This window comes from Pteropus medius, unplaced genomic scaffold (assembly GCF_902729225.1).
Source record: "Pteropus medius unplaced genomic scaffold, Ma_sr-lr_union100, whole genome shotgun sequence".
Classification (NCBI taxonomy): Eukaryota; Metazoa; Chordata; class Mammalia; order Chiroptera; family Pteropodidae; genus Pteropus; species Pteropus medius.
Window position 1 is genome coordinate 1949780 of NW_024349141.1, and position 6000 is coordinate 1955779.

At 37.0% G+C, this 6000-nt stretch overlaps 1 protein-coding gene and 1 pseudogene across 4 annotated transcripts in view; one reads left to right on the forward strand and one right to left on the reverse strand.

Moving 5' to 3' along the window:
* Positions 1-6000, reverse strand: part of PTPRG (protein tyrosine phosphatase receptor type G) — a 631793-nt gene that overhangs the window by 445286 nt on the left and 180507 nt on the right. The gene's annotated exons all lie outside the window — the stretch shown is intronic.
* On the forward strand, positions 1952-2068 carry LOC120617006 (uncharacterized; annotated as a pseudogene).

Consider the following 6000-nt stretch of genomic DNA (forward strand, 5'->3'; position numbering starts at 1 on the left):
TCCAATTCTCTTTCTAATTTTCAGTCCAACAAGTTGCCCTCGCAAGGCCCAAACTGCAATACGCTCTCCTTCAGAGGAGAAACACATCAAAAAGAAGAGAAACTCTATTGATGAGGGGTCCACCTGGCAACCTAAAGGAAGACACTCCTTAGTCTTGCTTGGGACAAGCGACCAGTCCTGAAACCAACATGGCTAGGTACTCTGACAAGCCTGGGTGACATCCATGTGAAAAAGAGCAGGCTAGGTAAGTTAGCCCACACCTATCCTGATCACTGCGATGAATAGCCCTACCAAACTGCGTAGAGTCAGGATGAAGGATTAAAAGGGGATCTGGGGAAGGGATGGGTAGAACCAGGAGAGACAACTCTTGTGATGATTCCAATACTCACGACCACTTGTTCTCAGAGGCCTTTCCTCCACTTGCCTATATTTCTTGTGCCACCCTGAAATCCTCTCTTTCAGTTTTCTATTTAACAAATAAATGGTAAGCTGTGGGCTGGGAGAAGGGAAAAAAAAAACGTTTCATAGGAAAAAAAAAAAGGTTCAGGAAAATGTAATATCACACTTGATATTTGAACCCAAATTCCTGAATTCATTGGTTGGAAGGGGCCAAGAACTGAGAGAAATGTCACAGGGCAAAGTGAAGCCATAAAGACTTGTGTGTTGAGGAAGTGGGTGCTTGCCACAGCCCCCTTCGGTGATGCTACAGCAACTGTAAAACTACAGACCCTTTCACCGTCCCCTGCCCCCCAAAAAAAAACCTGTTCTCTGAGGTCACAGCAAACCCAGGAGATGAGCTCCAATAACTGAGGGATTCCAGCCTCTATAAAATCAGGATCCCACTTATTATTCATGAAGATGCATATGTACCTTTCTGCTTTCCTCTTCTCTTAAAGCTCTGCAAATCGTTAACAAAAAGTGAGAAGAGATAAGAATAACTTCATTAATAAATAATTACTTCTGAACAAGAGACTATCTTAAACAATGTTCCAACTAGCACAAAGACTTTTAGTTTATAGAATAATTATTGAATAAGAATTACAGATAAATTTATTATAAATATAGCAGTCTTGGGCACCTGAAACTGTTATAGATGACTTCCCAATCTCTGCCTCAAGCAAATTATCTACATAATAGGATCATTTTAGTTCCTCAAGTTACTCAGTGACTGTTAAAGGCTGGAACAACGTGTCTCAATCTTTACACTAGGAAATAATTTCCCAGCCTCTATGGGAGCAAGCCTGAATTACAAATCTAAGAAACAAGATATTCTAAGTATCCTAGGTAAATGCTGACTTTGTTTGTCCTGCTGTGAGAAATGGTGGTTTCTGGCTTCCCAAAACTATCCTCAAGGCTTCATACCATATAGCTCAGGATTAATTATATATAAAGATATATAGAAAAGTAAAATTGAATAATAAAAATTACATCATATGTCTTCCTGTTTCATAAATAATTCGGCAACATGGCAACAACTCATTGCATTGCTGTTGTTTTAAACTGAGGACCATGTCTCATCTGAACATAATAAGAGGGGAAAAGAGGTGCTGATTTATCATTCATCTCAACCAAGAATTACTTTGGTAATAAACAACATCAAAAGATCAGATTTTACATATACTTTATCTTACTGATATACAAAGACTTAACAAATCAATCACTATACTTACTTATGGCAGAGATGAATGACTTATTCAGACATATCTACCTAGATAAAATAATAAAATCATGATGTGAATAATTAAATTTCAGGAAAAAAATTACAAAAGAAAAAATCAGAGAGGCCAAAGAATTTTAGAAATGGAAGGAATTCTGAGACTAAGAAGTTGCTTCTGTGAAGCTGTCAAACCAATGGCAAAGGAAGTAGCGATAAGGGTTCTGCTGTAGCACTTCATCACTTATACATGTAATGAAAGTATATATTCATGACCTTATAAAATAATATTTTTTTGTCTACGGCCACGTTACCCTGAACAAGCCCGATCCTGTCTGATCTCGGAAGCTAAGCAGGGTCAGACCTGGTCAGTACTTGGATGGGAGACTACCTAGAGACCAGGTGCTGTAGGTGTAAAAAATAAAAAAAATAAGGGATTGTAAGCTGACAAGGTAATTGCAATCTGTGAGGTCAACCAAAGGTTGCCTCGCCTAAATAAAAATATATATATATATATATATATTTATCCATGAGAGTCAGTAACATACCAGCAGCAATTCTGTACTCCATGATAATTCTGTGAAAGGTGAAATAAACTGAATATTGATGTTTTCAGTAAAATAGCATCTGTTCTGAGTTTAGTCATCAATTATGATTTTAATACAAATTACTGGACTAAGACACTTTTCATTCAACTGCAAGTTCATAATAAATAGGTTCTTAGGATAGCTGTGAAGACAAGATGGCTCTGACATGTACCTTGTACTTGAGGAGGGAACAAGAAGAAGGGTGCAGGGAAGAAGCCAACAAACCCTAATGGTCCACCGCCCAGCAGCAAATCCAGCAATGTTAGGGGATAAGGGCTTTCTAAATTAATAGGAAAACAATCAGTGCTCAGGCTTCGCCCAGTGCAGGTGTGAGATGGGGACAGGGCAGCCACCATCGGACTTCCACTGCCCACGAAAGACTGGGTAACCGGTCCACCCTGCTGAGCTCAGGTGCAGCCCTGTGAGCTCTTCAAACTGAGGTGGACACCACCCCTCAGAAGTCAATAAGACAAAAGAAAATCCACTGGCCAAGCTGACCCCTATGGTACCAGGAAAGAGCAGCTCAAAGCGAAATCCTAAATAACTTGCTGTGCATGATCGCAACAAGGCAGCACATGCCAGCTGTGGAAACTTACTCCCTGCCCAAAATTCACTCCCCAATATTCAGGGACTATTTTTTAAGCACTATCTTAACCTCATCTCACTTAAAATAGAAGCCTAAAGTAAAGGGGATCAATTACATGGTGACAGATAGAAACTAGACTTTTAGTGGTGAGCACACTTTAGGGTATAAAGATATTGAATTACAGATGTTGTACACTTGAAACTTATATAATTTTAATAGCCAATGTTAACTCAATTAAAAAAAATAGCATAACGCAACAGACTGGGTGCAGAATAGATGAGAATCTAGCTGCTTTTCTCTATACCAAACATTAAAGAGATTTGCAAAAATGTAATATAATGCCACTCCTCTCACTAAATGTTTTTGTGATAAACTTGTGTTAACATGTAATAGATTTATTATTATTTTAGTAAAAATATAAACATATACATTTGTACAAAATAGAAGCCTAAAATTAACACCAAATCCTTTGAAACAAAGTATATCCAAAGTAATATGCTATCAATACCTGCGGAAAAAACTTTAATTGCCAAAATCTATACACTTATGATTTCTGAAATCTCTGCCCTTTTCAAATAAAATTTCTAAATATAAATACTTACTTGCATGTAAATTCAGAAATATAGGTCATGAAAAGAAATAAAAAACATCTATATAAAAGGTTGAAAACAAACACACCAAGAGGTCTCTTGAAGGGGGGTTATGGCATTATTTTTGTCCTCTTCATGGATCCAGTAACATTTTATGCTTAACAACTGTAGCAATATAATATTATATTTAAAGTTAGCCATTTACGCTTTGGTCTCTCCAATTACTATGAGGTTCTGTAAGGACAGAGTATCTGTTAATTATCTTTGTATTATAAGAAACCAGACATACCAGTGCTCAAGACATATGACCATTAAATAAATGTCACGTGCACTCGTGACAACTTCAATACTACAATAGTTGTTAGACTTGCTATTAGATCTTACTATGTAATATTAATAAAATGTTCATTTATTGCAAATCACAAATTTTAATATTTTGATAACTATCTCAATACATTTAGTTCCATCCGTAATTCTATGAACTTTGATTTATGCAGTTTAAAGTACTGATTATAAATACAGTTGTTATGGGAATGAAATGTGACTCTCTGCTTTGATACTGACACTGCTCCGTACAGAACACCCGGAGCTGAATGTAAGTCTGAACCACGTGAATATATCACTATTACACTGGGAAAATAAGAGAAGTTGGCCAAAGAGCTGAAAGTAAGTCTGAACCATGTGAATATATCACTATTACACGGGGAAAATAAGAGAAGTTGGCCAACATGCCAATTTTGTGGATGGAAGAGGAAGTAAGAGGTAGGAGGCTCTGAAACTGGGAGCTAATATCTTTAGGTACTGTGGCTATAGCAGACCCTTAGTTTTTCTCAGACTCACGTGCTGGTAGTCTCCCCAACATTAGATGCCACCTTCAAGAAACAGGTACAACCGTGGAGACAGTGTCCTTGAGAATAAACGGCCTAATTTCAAGACTTTTAACAGAACTCCACTGGGTAACGAAGGGTATTACTACAACCATCGTGGGCACAAATGCCTACCAAAAAAGGTAATTCCCGTAATAAACGGAAATAGCTTTACAGCCCATCAATTCAATAAATCGACCTTTTAAGAAGTTTCTAAGAACAAATTGACTTTAATAATTCCATAGGAACCATTATGATATAATTGTGTCCATCACACCAAAATTAAAGGCTTCTAATAAGCAATGAACATTAAGGTCCAGAACAGGCAAAGGGAGACATTTATGGTCCATGGGGTCAGTGATGAAGCATTTTGAACTCCCCAGAAGGGCCTAATAAAGCAGACCACGGTGATTCAGTTACTGCCTATACTGTACTGTGTTACGTAGGGACCTTTTACTTCACGGATCACTAAAAATCGAAACCGTAATAATATCACTTGGAATCTTTACAGTTTTGAACACCAATTAGATAATCCATCCACTGAAACTAAACACAGGAAAGTTTTTTCAAACCAAGACAAAATTATTCTAGCAACATCGCCTTAGGTCCATCAGGAACAAGGCAGAAAATGGAGTAACAGTATAAATTACATAATTCCTTGTAGGAAGGTTCTCTTGTTTCTGGATTCATTACAAAGTAATTTTCCTTAACCTTAATCATAAATAGGAAATATAAATGAACAATAAACAGCCACTAAGAGCTATTCATCACTATGATTCCTTCTTTAACAATCATCTTATTGGAGGTGAAGAGTGGGGAGTAGACACACTAAAAAGTTCAATTCAATAAGCCACTTGTTTCTCAAGTTAAAGAACTCCTTTCCCCTGCCCCACCCCCATACAAACAATCCAGCTATTGAGAAAAGATTAGAGACTCTTTAACCTATGTCATAGAACACTTTTGAAAAGCACATTAGATCACCTGCTATTTTCTCTTTTGGGAAACATGTTAAAAACTGAAACTGCACTTTACTTAGAAAAACCGGCCATGAGACATGAAGACCATGGCAGTAATCTAGAAAGAATTCAGAACACATCTATTTTCCCTCTGTCGTTTCAGCATGGTTAAATGTGCACCGCTTCTATTCCCGCAGAGACATTTCAAAGGCACCGTGCTAATTTTCCTCAGATTTAGCATATTCTAAACCCACATGATACAATCAGACAGAGAATAATCATTTTTAAATATATTTGTTCCAAAACTTGATAGACATATGTCATTTTTAATGTTTAAAAATAAATGATTAGACATAAATCTAAAGAGAGAAGAACCAAAAGCAGGCTTTTGCTCCAAAAATAATACTCCTGCCTACTCCTGACACGATCAGTGATATATACTCATCTTTATGGTAGGTTTCTTTCCTCTTTTCCAGATCTCCCCTACCTTCGCTCTGTAACCGCCCTTGAATTCCTCCAACAATTTTGAAAAGTAGCCTAGTCCTTTTAAAATTTTTCTTAAAGCTCTCCAAAGGTAAAGGACCACAAACTCGTGACCAACTGATAATGAAATGTCTCAAACACTGTACTGAACTAAGTGTGGTTATATCATGTTCCTTCTTAATCATGAGGTGAGCCGCCTAAGCTAGAGTCTGTGCTCTTTTCTCACATTAAAAGCTAGGAACAATGAAGGAAGAAGAGTAAGAACAAAATGAATTTTT